The sequence below is a fragment of the Globicephala melas genome, chromosome 19 (assembly GCF_963455315.2).
Source record: "Globicephala melas chromosome 19, mGloMel1.2, whole genome shotgun sequence".
NCBI lineage: Eukaryota > Metazoa > Chordata > Mammalia > Artiodactyla > Delphinidae > Globicephala > Globicephala melas.
Genome location: NC_083332.1, coordinates 24368240 through 24394876, shown reverse-complemented (window position 1 = coordinate 24394876; position 26637 = coordinate 24368240).

The window sequence follows — 26637 nt, the reverse complement described above, 5'->3', positions numbered from 1 at the left end:
GCCATACTCCACCACGGAGTGCCTTAACCCTGCGACGCTCCTGGGGACACACAGGGTAGGAGCCCATTCACCAGTTTCGCATGATGACGTCTCTCCGTGCCGGAACGGCGGCCTCTGGCTCCTGAGGAGCCTTAGCGGAAGCAGGCCCCTGGAGACAGCTCTTCACATTCATAGCTAGGGCAGTGTACTCCTCTCTGGGTTGCCCAGGTTGAGTGGCCCAGTCGTCAGAGAGACTGGCGAAAGCAGCGCTGGGCGGACTCCCTTTGCCGGTCAGTCGAACGGCCTCCTTGACTGAAAGAGGACTGCAGTGCCAAAAGACACCGCGCTGACGACTGGCTCCGGGAAGAGACTCGGGACAGCACTCTCACAGAAGCGAAAGCTAGGCCGTGGGCCCAGCCTGAGGAGCAGTACGTACGTTTGCCACACTTCTTTACACAGCTAGGCGTGAGCCAGAGAGCCTTGGTCACTGAGGCCTACCTAAGGTACTGCCATACTTACCCAGTAGATCCCACGCAGAGGTCCCTGTGCCCCAAAGGGCCTCCACGGAAGGACCCTGTTCCTCCCGTTGTGTTTCCTTGAGGTAATCAGAAACCACTGAGGATACCTGTAGGAGCTCAGGTATGAAGCTGGGCGACCCTGGCCAAACCTGATTCCCCTCCGTGGTAGACGAGACAGTGGCGGGTCCTAAGCTGCCTGAAGCACACTCCTCGCGCGCACCTTCTCTTTGCTGCCGGAAGGCCTCACATAAGAAGTCTGAGTTGACTCGGGACAGAAGAAGTCTGGGTTGACTCGTGTGAGGCCTGCTGCTCTCCGTTCCTTGCTGGGAGCTTCAGCAGGAGCGCTCTGGAGCTCGCCGGCAGGAGAATTGTGAGTCCCCCCGCCCCACCCCGGCCTCAAGCAAAAGTCCAGATTTCCCCCCTTAGTAACACCTCGGAGTGCCAGAGGGAGCGGAGGGGCATGCGTTAACGGAATGCTTCAACCGTGGAAGGTATTTCACGAGACACTGTGCACTCACGTTCGTTGTAACAACTGTCAAAGGGCACTCACTGTATGCCTTCCAACTCCTCGGCCGTGTTGGAGCCCCAGGAAGTAAATGCGTTCGTTTGACTAAGCTCCGTGAACGCGCAACGGTGATGGCGAAGCGCTGCCCTGTTCTCTCGAAAGCGCTCGTTCGTGGGGCCTTCACACGGCCTCAAGGTACGCAGTTCTAAACAGCCTTCCATTCCATGCTGGTGTGCCAAGCCCCCCACCCACCCGCAGGGAGGAATTTGGGCTCTTCTGAGAAACACCAGTGTGCGCCACAAGTGAAACCAGGGCGTCTCCCCCAGGACGTCGCCGACCGGCAGCCGGATGCCAGAGGTGTACTTCCAGCCGGAAAAAGAGGGGAAAGGACAGCTTTCCCGGGGACAATTCTGGACCCTTGGGACCATCCAGAATCACCAAGGCCTCAACTCTGCACGGCCTGGGGAACGCTCTTCCGCCTGTCCAGCAATCCCCACGTCAAAACCTTTCTCAGCAGAGGCAGGCACTCTCTCCCTTGTACTAGCTAGCTCGACAGAGCCTTCCGAGAAACATGCTGCGTCATTCAGCTTGAACGTGGGACGCGGAGGGGAGAGTACGCTTTCTCCCCGTTTGGAGGCGCCTTGCGCTTGGCTTCAAAGCTGCCTTGAACAGCACTAGCGGCCCGACGTCTCTGCACGGCAGGGCTGTCGTTGTGGGCCGAGGCTGCGTGTTCTCCCAAAGCGAAAACCGTGCTGGCAATCCCTTTCTAGGAACTCCTCCCACGGCACCCCAGGTTCAGCTCCGGCCGAACGAAAGGTGACCTCAGGCCTCAAGGTATGTTCCAGTGTTTCACGTCGGGGGAGTTGGGTGTGCAGCGGTTTCCATGAGGCCATACTCCACCACGGAGTGCCTTAACTCTGCGCCGCTCCTGGGGGCACACAGGATAGGAGCTCGTTCGCCAATGTCGCAGGATGACTTCTCTCCGTGCCGGAACGGCGGCTCCTGGCTTCTGAGGAACCTTAGCCTAAACAGGCCCCTGGAGAAAGCTCTTCACATTCATAGCAAGGGCAACGTACTGCTCTCTGGCTTGCCTGGGTTGAGTGCCCCAGTCGTCAAAGAGCCTCGCGAAGGCAGTGCTGCGCAGACTCCCTCTGCCAGTCGCACGGCCTCCTTGACTGAAAGAGAACTGCAGTGCCAAAAGGCACCGTGCTGACGACTGGCTCCAGGAGGAGACTCGGGACAGCACTCTCACAGAAGCGAAAGCTAGGCTGTGGGCCCAGCCTGAGGACCAGCACGTTGTCCACACTTAACACAGCTAAGGCATGAGCCAGACGACAGCCTTGGTCACTGAGGCCTATCTAAGGTACTGCCATACTTACCCACTAGATCCCACGCAGAGGTCCCTGTGCCCAAAAGGGCCTCCATGGAAGGGCCCTGTTCCTCCCGTGTGTTTCCTTGAGGTAATCAGAAACCACTGAGGATAACTACGTGAGCTCCGCTTTGAAACTGGGCGACCCTGGGCAAACCTTATTCCCCTCCGTGGTAGACGAGACAGTTGCGGGTCCTAAGCTGCCTGAAGCACACTCCTCGCGCCCACCTTCTCTTTGCTGCCGGAAGGCCTCACATAAGAGGCCTGAGTGTACCCGTGACGGAAGCCGTCTGAGTGTACTCGTGTGAGGCCTGCTGCTCTCAGTTCCTTGCTGGAAGCTTCAGCAAGAGCACTCTGGAGCTCGCCGACAAAAGAATGGTGAGCCCCCCACGGCCTCAGGTAAAAGTCCAGACTTCCCCCGTCAGTAACACCTCGGAGTGCCATAGGAGCGAAGAAGCATGCGTTAACGGAATGCTTCAACAGTGCTAGGGATTTATTTCACGAGACACTGTGCACTCACGTTCGTTGTAACAACTGTCAAAGGGCACTGTATGCCTTCCAACTCCTCTGTTGCGTTTGAGCCACAGGAAGTAAATGCATTCGTTTGATTAAGCTCCGTGAACGTGCAACGACGATGGCGAAGCGCTGCCCTGTTCGCTCGAAAGCTCTCGATTGTACGGCCTTCCAACGGCCTCAGGCTACGCAGTTGTAAACAGCCTTACATTCCATGCTGGTGTGTCCCCAGTTAGGAATTTGGGCTCTTCTGTGAGACACCAATGTGCGTCCCAAATGAAACCGGCGGGCTCCCCCAGGACGTCTGCGTACGGCCGTCGGTTGCCATCTGTTTATTTCCAGCCGGAGAACGAAAAAGAGGACAGCTTTCCCAGGGACAATTCTGGACCCTTGAGACCATCCAGAATCACCAAAGCCTCAACGTTGCACGGCCTGGGGAACGCTCTTCCTCACGTCCAGCAATCCCCACGTCAAAACCTTTCTCAGCAGAGGCAGGCACTCTCTCCCTGGTACTAGCTAGCTCGGCAGAGCCTTCCGAGAAACATGCTGCGTCATTCAGCTTGAACGTGGGACGCGGAGGGGAGAGTACGCTTTCTCCCCGTTTGGAGGCGCCTTGCGCTTGGCTTCAAAGCTGCCTGAACAGCACTAGCGGCCCGACGTCTCTGCACGGCAGGGCTGTCGTTGTGGGCCGAGGCTGCGTGTTCTCCCAAAGCGAAAACCGTGCTGGCAATCCCTTTCTAGGAACTCCTCCCACGGCACCCCAGGTTCAGCTCCGGCCGAACGAAAGGTGACCTCAGGCCTCAAGGTGAAGTTCCAGCGTTTCACGTCAGGAGAGTTGGGTGTGCAGGGGTCTCCGATGAGGCCATATTCTACCACGGAGTGCCTTAACCCTGCGACGCTCCTGGGGACACACAGGGTAGGAGCCCATTCACCAGTTTCGCATGATGACCTCTCTCCGTGCCGGAGCGGCGGCCTCTGGCTCCTGAGGAGCCTTAGCGTAAGCAGGCCCCTGGAGACAGCTCTTCACATTCATAGCTAGGGCAGTGTACTCCTCTCTGGGTTGCCCAGGTTGAGTGGCCCAGTCGTCAGAGAGACTGGCGAAAGCAGCGCTGGGCGGACTCCCTTTGCCGGTCAGTCGAACGGCCTCCTTGACTGAAAGAGAACTGCAGTGCCAAAAGACACCGCGCTGACGACTGGCTCTGGGAAGAGACTCGGGACAGCACTCTCACAGAAGCGAAAGCTAGGCCGTGGGCCCAGCCTGAGGAGCAGTACGTACGTTTGCCACACTTCTTTACACAGCTAGGCGTGAGCCAGAGAGCCTTGGTCACTGAGGCCTACCTAAGGTACTGCCATACTTACCCAGTAGATCCCACGCAGAGGTCCCTGTGCCCCAAAGGGCCTCCACGGAAGGACCCTGTTCCTCCCGTTGTGTTTCCTTGAGGTAATCAGAAACTACTGAGGATACCTGTAGGAGCTCAGGTATGAAGCTGGGCGACCCTGGCCAAACCTGATTCCCCTCCGTGGTAGACGAGACAGTGGCGGGTCCTAAGCTGCCTGAAGCACACTCCTCGCGCGCACCTTCTCTTTGCTGCCGGAAGGCCTCACATAAGAAGTCTGAGTTGACTCGGGACAGAAGAAGTCTGGGTTGACTCGTGTGAGGCCTGCTGCTCTCCGTTCCTTGCTGGGAGCTTCAGCAGGAGCGCTCTGGAGCTCGCCGGCAGGAGAATTGTGAGTCCCCCCGCCCCACCCCGGCCTCAAGCAAAAGTCCAGATTTCCCCCCTTAGTAACACCTCGGAGTGCCAGAGGGAGCGGAGGGGCATGCGTTAACGGAATGCTTCAACCGTGGAAGGTATTTCACGAGACACTGTGCACTCACGTTCGTTGTAACAACTGTCAAAGGGCACTCACTGTATGCCTTCCAACTCCTCGGCCGTGTTGGAGCCCCAGGAAGTAAATGCGTTCGTTTGACTAAGCTCCGTGAACGTGCAACGGTGATGGCGAAGCGCTGCCCTGTTCGCTCGAAAGCTCTCGTTCGTGCGGCCTTCACACGGCCTCAAGGTACGCAGTTCTAAACAGCCTTCCATTCCATGCTGGTGTGCCAAGCCCCCCACCCACCCGCAGGGAGGAATTTGGGCTCTTCTGAGAAACACCAGTGTGCGCCACAAGTGAAACCAGGGCGTCTCCCCCAGGACGTCGCCGACCGGCAGCCGGATGCCAGAGGTGTACTTCCAGCCGGAAAAAGAGGGGAAAGGACAGCTTTCCCGGGGACAATTCTGGACCCTTGGGACCATCCAGAATCACCAAGGCCTCAACTCTGCACGGCCTGGGGAACGCTCTTCCGCCTGTCCAGCAATCCCCACGTCAAAACCTTTCTCAGCAGAGGCAGGCACTCTCTCCCTTGTACTAGCTAGCTCGGCAGAGCCTTCCGAGAAACATGCTGCGTCATTCAGCTTGAACGTGGGACGCGGAGGGGAGAGTACGCTTTCTCCCCGTTTGGAGGCGCCTTGCGCTTGGCTTCAAAGCTGCCTTGAACAGCACTAGCGGCCCGACGTCTCTGCACGGCAGGGCTGTCGTTGTGGGCCGAGGCTGCGTGTTCTCCCAAAGCGAAAACCGTGCTGGCAATCCCTTTCTAGGAACTCCTCCCACGGCACCCCAGGTTCAGCTCCGGCCGAACGAAAGGTGACCTCAGGCCTCAAGGTATGTTCCAGTGTTTCACGTCGGGGGAGTTGGGTGTGCAGCGGTTTCCATGAGGCCATACTCCACCACGGAGTGCCTTAACTCTGCGAAGCTCCTGGGGGCACACAGGATAGGAGCTCGTTCGCCAATTTCGCAGGATGACTTCTCTCCGTGCCGGAACGGCGGCTCCTGGCTACGCAGTTGTAAACAGCCTTACATTCCATGCTGGTGTGCCCCCAGTTAGGAATTTGGGCTCTTCTGTGAGACACCAATGTGCGTCCCAAATGAAACCGGCGGGCTCCCCCAGGACGTCTGCGTACGGCAGTCGCTTGCCAGTTGTTTACTTCCAGCCGGAGAACGAAAAAGAGGACAGCTTTCCCAGGGACAATTCTGGACCCTTGGGACCATCCAGAATCACCAAAGCCTCAACTCTGCACGGCCTGGGGAACGCTCTTCCTCACGTCCAGCAATCCCCACGTCAAAACCTTTCTCAGCAGAGGCAGGCACTCTCTCCCTGGTACTAGCTAGCTCGGCAGAGCCTTCCGAGAAACATGCTGCGTCATTCAGCTTGAACGTGGGACGCGGAGGGGAGAGTACGCTTTCTCCCCGTTTGGAGGCGCCTTGCGCTTGGCTTCAAAGCTGCCTTGAACAGCACTAGCGGCCCGACGTCTCTGCACGGCAGGGCTGTCGTTGTGGGCCGAGGCTGCGTGTTCTCCCAAAGCGAAAACCGTGCTGGCAATCCCTTTCTAGGAACTCCTCCCACGGCACCCCAGGTTCAGCTCCGGCCGAACGAAAGGTGACCTCAGGCCTCAAGGTGAAGTTCCAGCGTTTCACGTCAGGGGAGTTGGGTGTGCAGGGGTCTCCGATGAGGCCATACTCCACCACAGAGTGCCTTAACCCTGCGACGCTCCTGGGGACACACAGGGTAGGAGCCCATTCACCAGTTTCGCAAGATGACCTCTCTCCGTGCCCGAACGGCGGCCTCTGGCTCCTGAGGAGCCTTAGCGGAAGCAGGCCCCTGGAGACAGCTCTTCACATTCATAGCTAGGGCAGTGTACTCCTCTCTGGGTTGCCCAGGTTGAGTGGCCCAGTCGTCAGAGAGACTGGCGAAAGCAGCGCTGGGCGGACTCCCTTTGCCGGTCAGTCGAACGGCCTCCTTGACTGAAAGAGGACTGCAGTGCCAAAAGACACCGCGCTGACGACTGGCTCCGGGAAGAGACTCGGGACAGCACTCTCACAGAAGCGAAAGCTAGGCCGTGGGCCCAGCCTGAGGAGCAGTACGTACGTTTGCCACACTTCTTTACACAGCTAGGCGTGAGCCAGAGAGCCTTGGTCACTGAGGCCTACCTAAGGTACTGCCATACTTACCCAGTAGATCCCACGCAGAGGTCCCTGTGCCCCAAAGGGCCTCCACGGAAGGGCCCTGTTCCTCCCCTTGTGTTACCTTGAGGTAATCAGAAACCACTGAGGATACCTGTAGGAGCTCAGGTATGAAGCTGGGCGACCCTGGCCAAACCTGATTCCCCTCCGTGGTAGACGAGACAGTGCCGGGTCCTAAGCTGCCTGAAGCACACTCCTCGCGCGCACCTTCTCTTTGCTGCCGGAAGACCTCACATAAGAAGTCTGAGTTGACTCGGGACAGAAGAAGTCTGGGTTGACTCGTGTGAGGCCTGCTGCTCTCCGTTCCTTGCTGGGAGCTTCAGCAGGAGCGCTCTGGAGCTCGCCGGCAGGAGAATTGTGAGTCCCCCCGCCCCACCCCGGCCTCAAGCAAAAGTCCAGATTTCCCCCCTTAGTAACACCTCGGAGTGCCAGAGGGAGCGGAGGGGCATGCGTTAACGGAATGCTTCAACCGTGGAAGGTATTTCACGAGACACTGTGCACGCACGTTCGTTGTAACAACTGTCAAAGGGCACTCACTGTATGCCTTCCAACTCCTCGGCCGTGTTGGAGCCCCAGGAAGTAAATGCGTTCGTTTGACTAAGCTCCGTGAACGCGCAATGGTGATGGCGAAGCGCTGCCCTGTTCGCTCGAAAGCGCTCGTTCGTGCGGCCTTCACACGGCCTCAAGGTACGCAGTTCTAAACAGCCTTCCATTCCATGCTGGTGTGCCAAGCCCCCCACCCACCCGCAGGGAGGAATTTGGGCTCTTCTGAGAAACACCAGTGTGCGCCACAAGTGAAACCAGGGCGTCTCCCCCAGGACGTCGCCGACCGGCAGCCGGATGCCAGAGGTGTACTTCCAGCCGGAAAAAGAGGGGAAAGGACAGCTTTCCCGGGGACAATTCTGGACCCTTGGGACCATCCAGAATCACCAAGGCCTCAACTCTGCACGGCCTGGGGAACGCTCTTCCGCCTGTCCAGCAATCCCCACGTCAAAACCTTTCTCAGCAGAGGCAGGCACTCTCTCCCTTGTACTAGCTAGCTCGGCAGAGCCTTCCGAGAAACATGCTGCGTCATTCAGCTTGAACGTGGGACGCGGAGGGGAGAGTACGCTTTCTCCCCGTTTGGAGGCGCCTTGCGCTTGGCTTCAAAGCTGCCTTGAACAGCACTAGCGGCCCGACGTCTCTGCACGGCAGGGCTGTCGTTGTGGGCCGAGGCTGCGTGTTCTCCCAAAGCGAAAACCGTGCTGGCAATCCCTTTCTAGGAACTCCTCCCACGGCACCCCAGGTTCAGCTCCGGCCGAACGAAAGGTGACCTCAGGCCTCAAGGTATGTTCCAGTGTTTCACGTCGGGGGAGTTGGGTGTGCAGCGGTTTCTTTGAGGCCATACTCCACCACGGAGTGCCTTAACTCTGCGCCGCTCCTGGGGGCACACAGGATAGGAGCTCGTTCGCCAATGTCGCAGGATGACTTCTCTCCGTGCCGGAACGGCGGCTCCTGGCTTCTGAGGAACCTTAGCCTAAACAGGCCCCTGGAGAAAGCTCTTCACATTCATAGCAAGGGCAACGTACTGCTCTCTGGCTTGCCTGGGTTGAGTGCCCCAGTCGTCAAAGAGCCTCGCGAAGGCAGTGCTGCGCAGACTCCCTCTGCCAGTCGCACGGCCTCCTTGACTGAAAGAGAACTGCAGTGCCAAAAGGCACCGTGCTGACGACTGGCTCCAGGAGGAGACTCGGGACAGCACTCTCACAGAAGCGAAAGCTAGGCTGTGGGCCCAGCCTGAGGACCAGCACGTTGTCCACACTTAACACAGCTAAGGCATGAGCCAGACGACAGCCTTGGTCACTGAGGCCTATCTAAGGTACTGCCATACTTACCCACTAGATCCCACGCAGAGGTCCCTGTGCCCAAAAGGGCCTCCATGGAAGGGCCCTGTTCCTCCCGTGTGTTTCCTTGAGGTAATCAGAAACCACTGAGGATAACTACGTGAGCTCCGCTTTGAAACTGGGCGACCCTGGGCAAACCTTATTCCCCTCCGTGGTAGACGAGACAGTGGCGGGTCCTAAGCTGCCTGAAGCACACTCCTCGCGCCCACCTTCTCTTTGCTGCCGGAAGGCCTCACATAAGAGGCCTGAGTTTACTCGTGACGGAAGCCGTCTGAGTGTACTCGTGCGAGGCCTGCTGCTCTCAGTTCCTTGCTGGGAGCTTCAGCAAGAGCACTCTGGAGCTCGCCGACAAAAGAATGGTGAGCCCCCCCACGGCCTCAGGTAAAAGTCCAGACTTCCCCCGTCAGTAACACCTCGGAGTGCCATAGGAGCGAAGGAGCATGCGTTAACGGAATGCTTCAACAGTGCTAGGGATTTATTTCACGAGACACGGTGCACTCACGTTCGTTGTAACAACTGTCACAGGGCACTGTATGCCTTCCGACTCCTCTGTTGCGTTTGAGCCACAGGAAGTAAATGCATTCGTTTGATTAAGCTCCGTGAACGTGCAACGACGATGGCGAAGCGCTGCCCTGTTCGCTCGAAAGCTCTCGATTGTACAGCCTTCCAACGGCCTCAGGCTACGCAGTTGTAAACAGCCTTACATTCCATGCTGGTGTGCCCCCAGTTAGGAATTTGGGCTCTTCTGTGAGACACCAATGTGCGTCCCAAATGAAACCGGCGGGCTCCCCCAGGACGTCTGCGTACGGTAGTCGGTTGCCAGCTGTTTACTTCCAGCCGGAGAACGAAAAAGAGGACAGCTTTCCCAGGGACAATTCTGGACCCTTGGGACCATCCAGAATCACCAAAGCCTCAACTCTGCACGGCCTGGGGAACGCTCTTCCTCACGTCCAGCAATCCCCACGTCAAAACCTTTCTCAGCAGAGGCAGGCACTCTCTCCCTTGTACTAGCTAGCTCGGCAGAGCCTTCCGAGAAACATGCTGCGTCATTCAGCTTGAACGTGGGACGCGGAGGGGAGAGTACGCTTTCTCCCCGTTTGGAGGCGCCTTGCGCTTGGCTTCAAAGCTGCCTTGAACAGCACTAGCGGCCCGACGTCTCTGCACGGCAGGGCTGTCGTTGTGGGCCGAGGCTGCGTGTTCTCCCAAAGCGAAAACCATGCTGGCAATCCCTTTCTAGGAACTCCTCCCACGGCACCCCAGGTTCAGCTCCGGCCGAACGAAAGGTGACCTCAGGCCTCAAGGTGAAGTTCCAGCGTTTCACGTCAGGGGAGTTGGGTGTGCAGGGGTCTCCGATGAGGCCATACTCCACCACGGAGTGCCTTAACCCTGCGACGCTCCTGGGGACACACAGGGTAGGAGCCCATTCACCAGTTTCGCATGATGACGTCTCTCCGTGCCGGAACGGCGGCCTCTGGCTCCTGAGGAGCCTCAGCGTAAGCAGGCCCCTGGAGACAGCTCTTCACATTCATAGCTAGGGCAGTGTACTCCTCTCTGGGTTGCCCAGGTTGAGTGGCCCAGTCGTCAGAGAGACTGGCGAAAGCAGCGCTGGGCGGACTCCCTTTGCCGGTCAGTCGAACGGCCTCCTTGACTGAAAGAGGACTGCAGTGCCAAAAGACACCGCGCTGACGACTGGCTCCGGGAAGAGACTCGGGACAGCACTCTCACAGAAGCGAAAGCTAGGCCGTGGGCCCAGCCTGAGGAGCAGTACGTACGTTTGCCACACTTCTTTACACAGCTAGGCGTGAGCCAGAGAGCCTTGATCACTGAGGCCTACCTAAGGTACTGCCATACTTACCCAGTAGATCCCACGCAGAGGTCCCTGTGCCCCAAAGGGCCTCCACGGAAGGACCCTGTTCCTCCCGTTGTGTTTCCTTGAGGTAATCAGAAACCACTGAGGATACCTGTAGGAGCTCAGGTATGAAGCTGGGCGACCCTGGCCAAACCTGATTCCCCTCCGTGGTAGACGAGACAGTGGCGGGTCCTAAGCTGCCTGAAGCACACTCCTCGCGCCCACCTTCTCTTTGCTGCCGGAAGGCCTCACATAAGAGGCCTGAGTGTACCCGTGACGGAAGCCGTCTGAGTGTACTCGTGTGAGGCCTGCTGCTCTCAGTTCCTTGCTGGAAGCTTCAGCAAGAGCACTCTGGAGCTCGCCGACAAAAGAATGGTGAGCCCCCCACGGCCTCAGGTAAAAGTCCAGACTTCCCCCGTCAGTAACACCTCGGAGTGCCATAGGAGCGAAGAAGCATGCGTTAACGGAATGCTTCAACAGTGCTAGGGATTTATTTCACGAGACACTGTGCACTCACGTTCGTTGTAACAACGGTCAAAGGGCACTGTATGCCTTCCAACTCCTCTGTTGCGTTTGAGCCACAGGAAGTAAATGCATTCGTTTGATTAAGCTCCGTGAACGTGCAACGACGATGGCGAAGCGCTGCCCTGTTCGCTCGAAAGCTCTCGATTGTACGGCCTTCCAACGGCCTCAGGCTACGCAGTTGTAAACAGCCTTACATTCCATGCTGGTGTGTCCCCAGTTAGGAATTTGGGCTCTTCTGTGAGACACCAATGTGCGTCCCAAATGAAACCGGCGGGCTCCCCCAGGACGTCTGCGTACAGCAGCCGGTTGCCAGCTGTTTATTTCCAGCCGGAGAACGAAAAAGAGGACAGCTTTCCCAGGGACAATTCTGGACCCTTGAGACCATCCAGAATCACCAAAGCCTCAACGTTGCACGGCCTGGGGAACGCTCTTCCTCACGTCCAGCAATCCCCACGTCAAAACCTTTCTCAGCAGAGGCAGGCACTCTCTCCCTGGTACTAGCTAGCTCGGCAGAGCCTTCCGAGAAACATGCTGCGTCATTCAGCTTGAACGTGGGACGCGGAGGGGAGAGTACGCTTCCTCCCCGTTTGGAGGCGCCTTGCGCTTGGCTTCAAGGCTGCCTGAACAGCACTAGCGGCCCGACGTCTCTGCACGGCAGGGCTGTCGTTGTGGGCCGAGGCTGCGTGTTCTCCCAAAGCGAAAACCGTGCTGGCAATCCCTTTCTAGGAACTCCTCCCACGGCACCCCAGGTTCAGCTCCGGCCGAACGAAAGGTGACCTCAGGCCTCAAGGTGAAGTTCCAGCGTTTCACGTCAGGAGAGTTGGGTGTGCAGGGGTCTCCGATGAGGCCATATTCCACCACGGAGTGCCTTAACCCTGCGACGCTCCTGGGGACACACAGGGTAGGAGCCCATTCACCAGTTTCGCATGATGACCTCTCTCCGTGCCGGAGCGGCGGCCTCTGGCTCCTGAGGAGCCTTAGCGTAAGCAGGCCCCTGGAGACAGCTCTTCACATTCATAGCTAGGGCAGTGTACTCCTCTCTGGGTTGCCCAGGTTGAGTGGCCCAGTCGTCAGAGAGACTGGCGAAAGCAGCGCTGGGCGGACTCCCTTTGCCGGTCAGTCGAACGGCCTCCTTGACTGAAAGAGAACTGCAGTGCCAAAAGACACCGCGCTGACGACTGGCTCCGGGAAGAGACTCGGGACAGCACTCTCACAGAAGCGAAAGCTAGGCCGTGGGCCCAGCCTGAGGAGCAGTACGTACGTTTGCCACACTTCTTTACACAGCTAGGCGTGAGCCAGAGAGCCTTGGTCACTGAGGCCTACCTAAGGTACTGCCATACTTACCCAGTAGATCCCACGCAGAGGTCCCTGTGCCCCAAAGGGCCTCCACGGAAGGACCCTGTTCCTCCCGTTGTGTTTCCTTGAGGTAATCAGAAACTACTGAGGATACCTGTAGGAGCTCAGGTATGAAGCTGGGCGACCCTGGCCAAACCTGATTCCCCTCCGTGGTAGACGAGACAGTGGCGGGTCCTAAGCTGCCTGAAGCACACTCCTCGCGCGCACCTTCTCTTTGCTGCCGGAAGACCTCACATAAGAAGTCTGAGTTGACTCGGGACAGAAGAAGTCTGGGTTGACTCGTGTGAGGCCTGCTGCTCTCCGTTCCTTGCTGGGAGCTTCAGCAGGAGCGCTCTGGAGCTCGCCGGCAGGAGAATTGTGAGTCCCCCCGCCCCACCCCGGCCTCAAGCAAAAGTCCAGATTTCCCCCCTTAGTAACACCTCGGAGTGCCAGAGGGAGCGGAGGGGCATGCGTTAACGGAATGCTTCAACCGTGGAAGGTATTTCACGAGACACTGTGCACTCACGTTCGTTGTAACAACTGTCAAAGGGCACTCACTGTATGCCTTCCAACTCCTCGGCCGTGTTGGAGCCCCAGGAAGTAAATGCGTTCGTTTGACTAAGCTCCGTGAACGCGCAACGGTGATGGCGAAGCGCTGCCCTGTTCGCTCGAAAGCTCTCGTTCGTGCGGCCTTCACACGGCCTCAAGGTACGCAGTTCTAAACAGCCTTCCATTCCATGCTGGTGTGCCAAGCCCCCCACCCACCCGCAGGGAGGAATTTGGGCTCTTCTGAGAAACACCAGTGTGCGCCACAAGTGAAACCAGGGCGTCTCCCCCAGGACGTCGCCGACCGGCAGCCGGATGCCAGAGGTGTACTTCCAGCCGGAAAAAGAGGGGAAAGGACAGCTTTCCCGGGGACAATTCTGGACCCTTGGGACCATCCAGAATCACCAAGGCCTCAACTCTGCACGGCCTGGGGAACGCTCTTCCGCCTGTCCAGCAATCCCCACGTCAAAACCTTTCTCAGCAGAGGCAGGCACTCTCTCCCTTGTACTAGCTAGCTCGGCAGAGCCTTCCGAGAAACATGCTGCGTCATTCAGCTTGAACGTGGGACGCGGAGGGGAGAGTACGCTTTCTCCCCGTTTGGAGGCGCCTTGCGCTTGGCTTCAAAGCTGCCTTGAACAGCACTAGCGGCCCGACGTCTCTGCACGGCAGGGCTGTCGTTGTGGGCCGAGGCTGCGTGTTCTCCCAAAGCGAAAACCGTGCTGGCAATCCCTTTCTAGGAACTCCTCCCACGGCACCCCAGGTTCAGCTCCGGCCGAACGAAAGGTGACCTCAGGCCTCAAGGTATGTTCCAGTGTTTCACGTCGGGGGAGTTGGGTGTGCAGCGGTTTCCATGAGGCCATACTCCACCACGGAGTGCCTTAACTCTGCGAAGCTCCTGGGGGCACACAGGATAGGAGCTCGTTCGCCAATTTCGCAGGATGACTTCTCTCCGTGCCGGAACGGCGGCTCCTGGCTACGCAGTTGTAAACAGCCTTACATTCCATGCTGGTGTGCCCCCAGTTAGGAATTTGGGCTCTTCTGTGAGACACCAATGTGCGTCCCAAATGAAACCGGCGGGCTCCCCCAGGACGTCTGCGTACGGCAGTCGCTTGCCAGTTGTTTACTTCCAGCCGGAGAACGAAAAAGAGGACAGCTTTCCCAGGGACAATTCTGGACCCTTGGGACCATCCAGAATCACCAAAGCCTCAACTCTGCACGGCCTGGGGAACGCTCTTCCTCACGTCCAGCAATCCCCACGTCAAAACCTTTCTCAGCAGAGGCAGGCACTCTCTCCCTGGTACTAGCTAGCTCGGCAGAGCCTTCCGAGAAACATGCTGCGTCATTCAGCTTGAACGTGGGACGCGGAGGGGAGAGTACGCTTTCTCCCCGTTTGGAGGCGCCTTGCGCTTGGCTTCAAAGCTGCCTTGAACAGCACTAGCGGCCCGACGTCTCTGCACGGCAGGGCTGTCGTTGTGGGCCGAGGCTGCGTGTTCTCCCAAAGCAAAAACCGTGCTGGCAATCCCTTTCTAGGAACTCCTCCCACGGCACCCCAGGTTCAGCTCCGGCCGAACGAAAGGTGACCTCAGGCCTCAAGGTGAAGTTCCAGCGTTTCACGTCAGGGGAGTTGGGTGTGCAGGGGTCTCCGATGAGGCCATACTCCACCACAGAGTGCCTTAACCCTGCGACGCTCCTGGGGACACACAGGGTAGGAGCCCATTCACCAGTTTCGCAAGATGACCTCTCTCCGTGCCCGAACGGCGGCCTCTGGCTCCTGAGGAGCCTTAGCGGAAGCAGGCCCCTGGAGACAGCTCTTCACATTCATAGCTAGGGCAGTGTACTCCTCTCTGGGTTGCCCAGGTTGAGTGGCCCAGTCGTCAGAGAGACTGGCGAAAGCAGCGCTGGGCGGACTCCCTTTGCCGGTCAGTCGAACGGCCTCCTTGACTGAAAGAGGACTGCAGTGCCAAAAGACACCGCGCTGACGACTGGCTCCGGGAAGAGACTCGGGACAGCACTCTCACAGAAGCGAAAGCTAGGCCGTGGGCCCAGCCTGAGGAGCAGTACGTACGTTTGCCACACTTCTTTACACAGCTAGGCGTGAGCCAGAGAGCCTTGGTCACTGAGGCCTACCTAAGGTACTGCCATACTTACCCAGTAGATCCCACGCAGAGGTCCCTGTGCCCCAAAGGGCCTCCACGGAAGGGCCCTGTTCCTCCCCTTGTGTTTCCTTGAGGTAATCAGAAACCACTGAGGATACCTGTAGGAGCTCAGGTATGAAGCTGGGCGACCCTGGCCAAACCTGATTCCCCTCCGTGGTAGACGAGACAGTGGCGGGTCCTAAGCTGCCTGAAGCACACTCCTCGCGCGCACCTTCTCTTTGCTGCCGGAAGACCTCACATAAGAAGTCTGAGTTGACTCGGGACAGAAGAAGTCTGGGTTGACTCGTGTGAGGCCTGCTGCTCTCCGTTCCTTGCTGGGAGCTTCAGCAGGAGCGCTCTGGAGCTCGCCGGCAGGAGAATTGTGAGTCCCCCCGCCCCACCCCGGCCTCAAGCAAAAGTCCAGATTTCCCCCCTTAGTAACACCTCGGAGTGCCAGAGGGAGCGGAGGGGCATGCGTTAACGGAATGCTTCAACCGTGGAAGGTATTTCACGAGACACTGTGCACGCACGTTCGTTGTAACAACTGTCAAAGGGCACTCACTGTATGCCTTCCAACTCCTCGGCCGTGTTGGAGCCCCAGGAAGTAAATGCGTTCGTTTGACTAAGCTCCGTGAACGCGCAACGGTGATGGCGAAGCGCTGCCCTGTTCGCTCGAAAGCGCTCGTTCGTGCGGCCTTCACATGGCCTCAAGGTACGCAGTTCTAAACAGCCTTCCATTCCATGCTGGTGTGCCAAGCCCCCCACCCACCCGCAGGGAGGAATTTGGGCTCTTCTGAGAAACACCAGTGTGCGCCACAAGTGAAACCAGGGCGTCTCCCCCAGGACGTCGCCGACCGGCAGCCGGATGCCAGAGGTGTACTTCCAGCCGGAAAAAGAGGGGAAAGGACAGCTTTCCCGGGGACAATTCTGGACCCTTGGGACCATCCAGAATCACCAAGGCCTCAACTCTGCACGGCCTGGGGAACGCTCTTCCGCCTGTCCAGCAATCCCCACGTCAAAACCTTTCTCAGCAGAGGCAGGCACTCTCTCCCTTGTACTAGCTAGCTCGGCAGAGCCTTCCGAGAAACATGCTGCTTCATTCAGCTTGAACGTGGGACGCGGAGGGGAGAGTACGCTTTCTCCCCGTTTGGAGGCGCCTTGCGCTTGGCTTCAAAGCTGCCTTGAACAGCACTAGCGGCCCGACGTCTCTGCACGGCAGGGCTGTCGTTGTGGGCCGAGGCTGCGTGTTCTCCCAAAGCGAAAACCGTGCTGGCAATCCCTTTCTAGGAACTCCTCCCACGGCACCCCAGGTTCAGCTCCGGCCGAACGAAAGGTGACCTCAGGCCTCAAGGTGAAGTTCCAGCGTTTCACGTCAGGGGAGTTGGGTGTGCAGGGGTCTCCGATGAGGCCATACTCCACCACGGAGTGCCTTAACTCTGCGCCGCTCCTGGGGGCACATAGGATAGGAGCTCGTTCGCCAATTTCGCAGGATGACTTCTCTCCGTGCCGGAACGGCGGCTCCTGGCTTCTGAGGAACCTTAGCCTAAACAGGCCCCTGGAGAAAGCTCTTCACATTCATAGCAAGGGCAACGTACTGCTCTCTGGCTTGCCTGGGTTGAGTGCCCCAGTCGTCAAAGAGCCTCGCGAAGGCAGTGCTGCACAGACTCCCTCTGCCAGTCGCACGGCCTCCTTGACTGAAAGAGAACTGCAGTGCCAAAAGGCACCGTGCTGACGACTGGCTCCAGGAGGAGACTCGGGACAGCACTCTCACAGAAGCCAAAGCTAGGCTGTGGGCCCAGCCTGAGGACCAGCACGTTGTCCACACTTAACACAGCTAAGGCATGAGCCAGACGACAGCCTTGGTCACTGAGGCCTATCTAAGGTACTGCCATACTTACCCACTAGATCCCACGCAGAGGTCCCTGTGCCCAAAAGGGCCTCCATGGAAGGGCCCTGTTCCTCCCGTGTGTTTCCTTGAGGTAATCAGAAACCACTGAGGATAACTACGTGAGCTCCGCTTTGAAACTGGGCGACCCTGGGCAAACCTTATTCCCCTCCGTGGTAGACGAGACAGTGGCGGGTCCTAAGCTGCCTGAAGCACACTCCTCGCGCCCACCTTCTCTTTGCTGCCGGAAGGCCTCACATAAGAGGCCTGAGTTTACTCGTGACGGAAGCCGTCTGAGTGTACTCGTGCGAGGCCTGCTGCTCTCAGTTCCTTGCTGGGAGCTTCAGCAAGAGCACTCTGGAGCTCGCCGACAAAAGAATGGTGAGCCCCCCCACGGCCTCAGGTAAAAGTCCAGACTTCCCCCGTCAGTAACACCTCGGAGTGCCATAGGAGCGAAGGAGCATGCGTTAACGGAATGCTTCAACAGTGCTAGGGATTTATTTCACGAGACACGGTGCACTCACGTTCGTTGTAACAACTGTCACAGGGCACTGTATGCCTTCCGACTCCTCTGTTGCGTTTGAGCCACAGGAAGTAAATGCATTCGTTTGATTAAGCTCCGTGAACGTGCAACGACGATGGCGAAGCGCTGCCCTGTTCGCTCGAAAGCTCTCGATTGTACAGCCTTCCAACGGCCTCAGGCTACGCAGTTGTAAACAGCCTTACATTCCATGCTGGTGTGCCCCCAGTTAGGAATTTGGGCTCTTCTGTGAGACACCAATGTGCGTCCCAAATGAAACCGGCGGGCTCCCCCAGGACGTCTGCGTACGGTAGTCGGTTGCCAGCTGTTTACTTCCAGCCGGAGAACGAAAAAGAGGACAGCTTTCCCAGGGACAATTCTGGACCCTTGGGACCATCCAGAATCACCAAAGCCTCAACTCTGCACGGCCTGGGGAACGCTCTTCCTCACGTCCAGCAATCCCCACGTCAAAACCTTTCTCAGCAGAGGCAGGCACTCTCTCCCTTGTACTAGCTAGCTCGGCAGAGCCTTCCGAGAAACATGCTGCGTCATTCAGCTTGAACGTGGGACGCGGAGGGGAGAGTACGCTTTCTCCCCGTTTGGAGGCGCCTTGCGCTTGGCTTCAAAGCTGCCTTGAACAGCACTAGCGGCCCGACGTCTCTGCACGGCAGGGCTGTCGTTGTGGGCCGAGGCTGCGTGTTCTCCCAAAGCGAAAACCGTGCTGGCAATCCCTTTCTAGGAACTCCTCCCACGGCACCCCAGGTTCAGCTCCGGCCGAACGAAAGGTGACCTCAGGCCTCAAGGTGAAGTTCCAGCGTTTCACGTCAGGGGAGTTGGGTGTGCAGGGGTCTCCGATGAGGCCATACTCCACCACGGAGTGCCTTAACCCTGCGACGCTCCTGGGGACACACAGGGTAGGAGCCCATTCACCAGTTTCGCATGATGACGTCTCTCCGTGCCGGAACGGCGGCCTCTGGCTCCTGAGGAGCCTTAGCGGAAGCAGGCCCCTGGAGACAGCTCTTCACATTCATAGCTAGGGCAGTGTACTCCTCTCTGGGTTGCCCAGGTTGAGTGGCCCAGTCGTCAGAGAGACTGGCGAAAGCAGCGCTGGGCGGACTCCCTTTGCCGGTCAGTCGAACGGCCTCCTTGACTGAAAGAGGACTGCAGTGCCAAAAGACACCGCGCTGACGACTGGCTCCGGGAAGAGACTCGGGACAGCACTCTCACAGAAGCGAAAGCTAGGCCGTGGGCCCAGCCTGAGGAGCAGTACGTACGTTTGCCACACTTCTTTACACAGCTAGGCGTGAGCCAGAGAGCCTTGGTCACTGAGGCCTACCTAAGGTACTGCCATACTTACCCAGTAGATCCCACGCAGAGGTCCCTGTGCCCCAAAGGGCCTCCACGGAAGGACCCTGTTCCTCCCGTTGTGTTTCCTTGAGGTAATCAGAAACCACTGAGGATACCTGTAGGAGCTCAGGTATGAAGCTGGGCGACCCTGGCCAAACCTGATTCCCCTCCGTGGTAGACGAGACAGTGGCGGGTCCTAAGCTGCCTGAAGCACACTCCTCGCGCGCACCTTCTCTTTGCTGCCGGAAGGCCTCACATAAGAAGTCTGAGTTGACTCGGGACAGAAGAAGTCTGGGTTGACTCGTGTGAGGCCTGCTGCTCTCCGTTCCTTGCTGGGAGCTTCAGCAGGAGCGCTCTGGAGCTCGCCGGCAGGAGAATTGTGAGTCCCCCCGCCCCACCCCGGCCTCAAGCAAAAGTCCAGATTTCCCCCCTTAGTAACACCTCGGAGTGCCAGAGGGAGCGGAGGGGCATGCGTTAACGGAATGCTTCAACCGTGGAAGGTATTTCACGAGACACTGTGCACTCACGTTCGTTGTAACAACTGTCAAAGGGCACTCACTGTATGCCTTCCAACTCCTCGGCCGTGTTGGAGCCCCAGGAAGTAAATGCGTTCGTTTGACTAAGCTCCGTGAACGCGCAACGGTGATGGCGAAGCGCTGCCCTGTTCTCTCGAAAGCGCTCGTTCGTGGGGCCTTCACACGGCCTCAAGGTACGCAGTTCTAAACAGCCTTCCATTCCATGCTGGTGTGCCAAGCCCCCCACCCACCCGCAGGGAGGAATTTGGGCTCTTCTGAGAAACACCAGTGTGCGCCACAAGTGAAACCAGGGCGTCTCCCCCAGGACGTCGCCGACCGGCAGCCGGATGCCAGAGGTGTACTTCCAGCCGGAAAAAGAGGGGAAAGGACAGCTTTCCCGGGGACAATTCTGGACCCTTGGGACCATCCAGAATCACCAAGGCCTCAACTCTGCACGGCCTGGGGAACGCTCTTCCGCCTGTCCAGCAATCCCCACGTCAAAACCTTTCTCAGCAGAGGCAGGCACTCTCTCCCTTGTACTAGCTAGCTCGGCAGAGCCTTCCGAGAAACATGCTGCGTCATTCAGCTTGAACGTTGGACGCCGAGGGGAGAGTACGCTTTCTCCCCGTTTGGAGGCGCCTTGCGCTTGGCTTCAAAGCTGCCTTGAACAGCACTAGCGGCCCGACGTCTCTGCACGGCAGGGCTGTCGTTGTGGGCCGAGGCTGCGTGTTCTCCCAAAGCGAAAACCGTGCTGGCAATCCCTTTCTAGGAACTCCTCCCACGGCACCCCAGGTTCAGCTCCGGCCGAACGAAAGGTGACCTCAGGCCTCAAGGTATGTTCCAGTGTTTCACGTCGGGGGAGTTGGGTGTGCAGCGGTTTCCATGAGGCCATACTCCACCACGGAGTGCCTTAACTCTGCGCCGCTCCTGGGGGCACACAGGATAGGAGCTCGTTCGCCAATGTCGCAGGATGACTTCTCTCCGTGCCGGAACGGCGGCTCCTGGCTTCTGAGGAACCTTAGCCTAAACAGGCCCCTGGAGAAAGCTCTTCACATTCATAGCAAGGGCAACGTACTGCTCTCTGGCTTGCCTGGGTTGAGTGCCCCAGTCGTCAAAGAGCCTCGCGAAGGCAGTGCTGCGCAGACTCCCTCTGCCAGTCGCACGGCCTCCTTGACTGAAAGAGAACTGCAGTGCCAAAAGGCACCGTGCTGACGACTGGCTCCAGGAGGAGACTCGGGACAGCACTCTCACAGAAGCGAAAGCTAGGCTGTGGGCCCAGCCTGAGGACCAGCACGTTGTCCACACTTAACACAGCTAAGGCATGAGCCAGACGACAGCCTTGGTCACTGAGGCCTATCTAAGGTACTGCCATACTTACCCACTAGATCCCACGCAGAGGTCCCTGTGCCCAAAAGGGCCTCCATGGAAGGGCCCTGTTCCTCCCGTGTGTTTCCTTGAGGTAATCAGAAACCACTGAGGATAACTACGTGAGCTCCGCTTTGAAACTGGGCGACCCTGGGCAAACCTTATTCCCCTCCGTGGTAGACGAGACAGTTGCGGGTCCTAAGCTGCCTGAAGCACACTCCTCGCGCCCACCTTCTCTTTGCTGCCGGAAGGCCTCACATAAGAGGCCTGAGTGTACCCGTGACGGAAGCCGTCTGAGTGTACTCGTGTGAGGCCTGCTGCTCTCAGTTCCTTGCTGGAAGCTTCAGCAAGAGCACTCTGGAGCTCGCCGACAAAAGAATGGTGAGCCCCCCACGGCCTCAGGTAAAAGTCCAGACTTCCCCCGTCAGTAACACCTCGGAGTGCCATAGGAGCGAAGAAGCATGCGTTAACGGAATGCTTCAACAGTGCTAGGGATTTATTTCACGAGACACTGTGCACTCACGTTCGTTGTAACAACTGTCAAAGGGCACTGTATGCCTTCCAACTCCTCTGTTGCGTTTGAGCCACAGGAAGTAAATGCATTCGTTTGATTAAGCTCCGTGAACGTGCAACGACGATGGCGAAGCGCTGCCCTGTTCGCTCGAAAGCTCTCGATTGTACGGCCTTCCAACGGCCTCAGGCTACGCAGTTGTAAACAGCCTTACATTCCATGCTGGTGTGTCCCCAGTTAGGAATTTGGGCTCTTCTGTGAGACACCAATGTGCGTCCCAAATGAAACCGGCGGGCTCCCCCAGGACGTCTGCGTACGGCCGTCGGTTGCCATCTGTTTATTTCCAGCCGGAGAACGAAAAAGAGGACAGCTTTCCCAGGGACAATTCTGGACCCTTGAGACCATCCAGAATCACCAAAGCCTCAACGTTGCACGGCCTGGGGAACGCTCTTCCTCACGTCCAGCAATCCCCACGTCAAAACCTTTCTCAGCAGAGGCAGGCACTCTCTCCCTGGTACTAGCTAGCTCGGCAGAGCCTTCCGAGAAACATGCTGCGTCATTCAGCTTGAACGTGGGACGCGGAGGGGAGAGTACGCTTTCTCCCCGTTTGGAGGCGCCTTGCGCTTGGCTTCAAAGCTGCCTGAACAGCACTAGCGGCCCGACGTCTCTGCACGGCAGGGCTGTCGTTGTGGGCCGAGGCTGCGTGTTCTCCCAAAGCGAAAACCGTGCTGGCAATCCCTTTCTAGGAACTCCTCCCACGGCACCCCAGGTTCAGCTCCGGCCGAACGAAAGGTGACCTCAGGCCTCAAGGTGAAGTTCCAGCGTTTCACGTCAGGAGAGTTGGGTGTGCAGGGGTCTCCGATGAGGCCATATTCTACCACGGAGTGCCTTAACCCTGCGACGCTCCTGGGGACACACAGGGTAGGAGCCCATTCACCAGTTTCGCATGATGACCTCTCTCCGTGCCGGAGCGGCGGCCTCTGGCTCCTGAGGAGCCTTAGCGTAAGCAGGCCCCTGGAGACAGCTCTTCACATTCATAGCTAGGGCAGTGTACTCCTCTCTGGGTTGCCCAGGTTGAGTGGCCCAGTCGTCAGAGAGACTGGCGAAAGCAGCGCTGGGCGGACTCCCTTTGCCGGTCAGTCGAACGGCCTCCTTGACTGAAAGAGAACTGCAGTGCCAAAAGACACCGCGCTGACGACTGGCTCTGGGAAGAGACTCGGGACAGCACTCTCACAGAAGCGAAAGCTAGGCCGTGGGCCCAGCCTGAGGAGCAGTACGTACGTTTGCCACACTTCTTTACACAGCTAGGCGTGAGCCAGAGAGCCTTGGTCACTGAGGCCTACCTAAGGTACTGCCATACTTACCCAGTAGATCCCACGCAGAGGTCCCTGTGCCCCAAAGGGCCTCCACGGAAGGACCCTGTTCCTCCCGTTGTGTTTCCTTGAGGTAATCAGAAACTACTGAGGATACCTGTAGGAGCTCAGGTATGAAGCTGGGCGACCCTGGCCAAACCTGATTCCCCTCCGTGGTAGACGAGACAGTGGCGGGTCCTAAGCTGCCTGAAGCACACTCCTCGCGCGCACCTTCTCTTTGCTGCCGGAAGGCCTCACATAAGAAGTCTGAGTTGACTCGGGACAGAAGAAGTCTGGGTTGACTCGTGTGAGGCCTGCTGCTCTCCGTTCCTTGCTGGGAGCTTCAGCAGGAGCGCTCTGGAGCTCGCCGGCAGGAGAATTGTGAGTCCCCCCGCCCCACCCCGGCCTCAAGCAAAAGTCCAGATTTCCCCCCTTAGTAACACCTCGGAGTGCCAGAGGGAGCGGAGGGGCATGCGTTAACGGAATGCTTCAACCGTGGAAGGTATTTCACGAGACACTGTGCACTCACGTTCGTTGTAACAACTGTCAAAGGGCACTCACTGTATGCCTTCCAACTCCTCGGCCGTGTTGGAGCCCCAGGAAGTAAATGCGTTCGTTTGACTAAGCTCCGTGAACGTGCAACGGTGATGGCGAAGCGCTGCCCTGTTCGCTCGAAAGCTCTCGTTCGTGCGGCCTTCACACGGCCTCAAGGTACGCAGTTCTAAACAGCCTTCCATTCCATGCTGGTGTGCCAAGCCCCCCACCCACCCGCAGGGAGGAATTTGGGCTCTTCTGAGAAACACCAGTGTGCGCCACAAGTGAAACCAGGGCGTCTCCCCCAGGACGTCGCCGACCGGCAGCCGGATGCCAGAGGTGTACTTCCAGCCGGAAAAAGAGGGGAAAGGACAGCTTTCCCGGGGACAATTCTGGACCCTTGGGACCATCCAGAATCACCAAGGCCTCAACTCTGCACGGCCTGGGGAACGCTCTTCCGCCTGTCCAGCAATCCCCACGTCAAAACCTTTCTCAGCAGAGGCAGGCACTCTCTCCCTTGTACTAGCTAGCTCGGCAGAGCCTTCCGAGAAACATGCTGCGTCATTCAGCTTGAACGTGGGACGCGGAGGGGAGAGTACGCTTTCTCCCCGTTTGGAGGCGCCTTGCGCTTGGCTTCAAAGCTGCCTTGAACAGCACTAGCGGCCCGACGTCTCTGCACGGCAGGGCTGTCGTTGTGGGCCGAGGCTGCGTGTTCTCCCAAAGCGAAAACCGTGCTGGCAATCCCTTTCTAGGAACTCCTCCCACGGCACCCCAGGTTCAGCTCCGGCCGAACGAAAGGTGACCTCAGGCCTCAAGGTATGTTCCAGTGTTTCACGTCGGGGGAGTTGGGTGTGCAGCGGTTTCCATGAGGCCATACTCCACCACGGAGTGCCTTAACTCTGCGAAGCTCCTGGGGGCACACAGGATAGGAGCTCGTTCGCCAATTTCGCAGGATGACTTCTCTCCGTGCCGGAACGGCGGCTCCTGGCTACGCAGTTGTAAACAGCCTTACATTCCATGCTGGTGTGCCCCCAGTTAGGAATTTGGGCTCTTCTGTGAGACACCAATGTGCGTCCCAAATGAAACCGGCGGGCTCCCCCAGGACGTCTGCGTACGGCAGTCGCTTGCCAGTTGTTTACTTCCAGCCGGAGAACGAAAAAGAGGACAGCTTTCCCAGGGACAATTCTGGACCCTTGGGACCATCCAGAATCACCAAAGCCTCAACTCTGCACGGCCTGGGGAACGCTCTTCCTCACGTCCAGCAATCCCCACGTCAAAACCTTTCTCAGCAGAGGCAGGCACTCTCTCCCTGGTACTAGCTAGCTCGGCAGAGCCTTCCGAGAAACATGCTGCGTCATTCAGCTTGAACGTGGGACGCGGAGGGGAGAGTACGCTTTCTCCCCGTTTGGAGGCGCCTTGCGCTTGGCTTCAAAGCTGCCTTGAACAGCACTAGCGGCCCGACGTCTCTGCACGGCAGGGCTGTCGTTGTGGGCCGAGGCTGCGTGTTCTCCCAAAGCGAAAACCGTGCTGGCAATCCCTTTCTAGGAACTCCTCCCACGGCACCCCAGGTTCAGCTCCGGCCGAACGAAAGGTGACCTCAGGCCTCAAGGTGAAGTTCCAGCGTTTCACGTCAGGGGAGTTGGGTGTGCAGGGGTCTCCGATGAGGCCATACTCCACCACAGAGTGCCTTAACCCTGCGACGCTCCTGGGGACACACAGGGTAGGAGCCCATTCACCAGTTTCGCAAGATGACCTCTCTCCGTGCCCGAACGGCGGCCTCTGGCTCCTGAGGAGCCTTAGCGGAAGCAGGCCCCTGGAGACAGCTCTTCACATTCATAGCTAGGGCAGTGTACTCCTCTCTGGGTTGCCCAGGTTGAGTGGCCCAGTCGTCAGAGAGACTGGCGAAAGCAGCGCTGGGCGGACTCCCTTTGCCGGTCAGTCGAACGGCCTCCTTGACTGAAAGAGGACTGCAGTGCCAAAAGACACCGCGCTGACGACTGGCTCCGGGAAGAGACTCGGGACAGCACTCTCACAGAAGCGAAAGCTAGGCCGTGGGCCCAGCCTGAGGAGCAGTACGTACGTTTGCCACACTTCTTTACACAGCTAGGCGTGAGCCAGAGAGCCTTGGTCACTGAGGCCTACCTAAGGTACTGCCATACTTACCCAGTAGATCCCACGCAGAGGTCCCTGTGCCCCAAAGGGCCTCCACGGAAGGGCCCTGTTCCTCCCCTTGTGTTACCTTGAGGTAATCAGAAACCACTGAGGATACCTGTAGGAGCTCAGGTATGAAGCTGGGCGACCCTGGCCAAACCTGATTCCCCTCCGTGGTAGACGAGACAGTGCCGGGTCCTAAGCTGCCTGAAGCACACTCCTCGCGCGCACCTTCTCTTTGCTGCCGGAAGACCTCACATAAGAAGTCTGAGTTGACTCGGGACAGAAGAAGTCTGGGTTGACTCGTGTGAGGCCTGCTGCTCTCCGTTCCTTGCTGGGAGCTTCAGCAGGAGCGCTCTGGAGCTCGCCGGCAGGAGAATTGTGAGTCCCCCCGCCCCACCCCGGCCTCAAGCAAAAGTCCAGATTTCCCCCCTTAGTAACACCTCGGAGTGCCAGAGGGAGCGGAGGGGCATGCGTTAACGGAATGCTTCAACCGTGGAAGGTATTTCACGAGACACTGTGCACGCACGTTCGTTGTAACAACTGTCAAAGGGCACTCACTGTATGCCTTCCAACTCCTCGGCCGTGTTGGAGCCCCAGGAAGTAAATGCGTTCGTTTGACTAAGCTCCGTGAACGCGCAATGGTGATGGCGAAGCGCTGCCCTGTTCGCTCGAAAGCGCTCGTTCGTGCGGCCTTCACACGGCCTCAAGGTACGCAGTTCTAAACAGCCTTCCATTCCATGCTGGTGTGCCAAGCCCCCCACCCACCCGCAGGGAGGAATTTGGGCTCTTCTGAGAAACACCAGTGTGCGCCACAAGTGAAACCAGGGCGTCTCCCCCAGGACGTCGCCGACCGGCAGCCGGATGCCAGAGGTGTACTTCCAGCCGGAAAAAGAGGGGAAAGGACAGCTTTCCCGGGGACAATTCTGGACCCTTGGGACCATCCAGAATCACCAAGGCCTCAACTCTGCACGGCCTGGGGAACGCTCTTCCGCCTGTCCAGCAATCCCCACGTCAAAACCTTTCTCAGCAGAGGCAGGCACTCTCTCCCTTGTACTAGCTAGCTCGGCAGAGCCTTCCGAGAAACATGCTGCGTCATTCAGCTTGAACGTGGGACGCGGAGGGGAGAGTACGCTTTCTCCCCGTTTGGAGGCGCCTTGCGCTTGGCTTCAAAGCTGCCTTGAACAGCACTAGCGGCCCGACGTCTCTGCACGGCAGGGCTGTCGTTGTGGGCCGAGGCTGCGTGT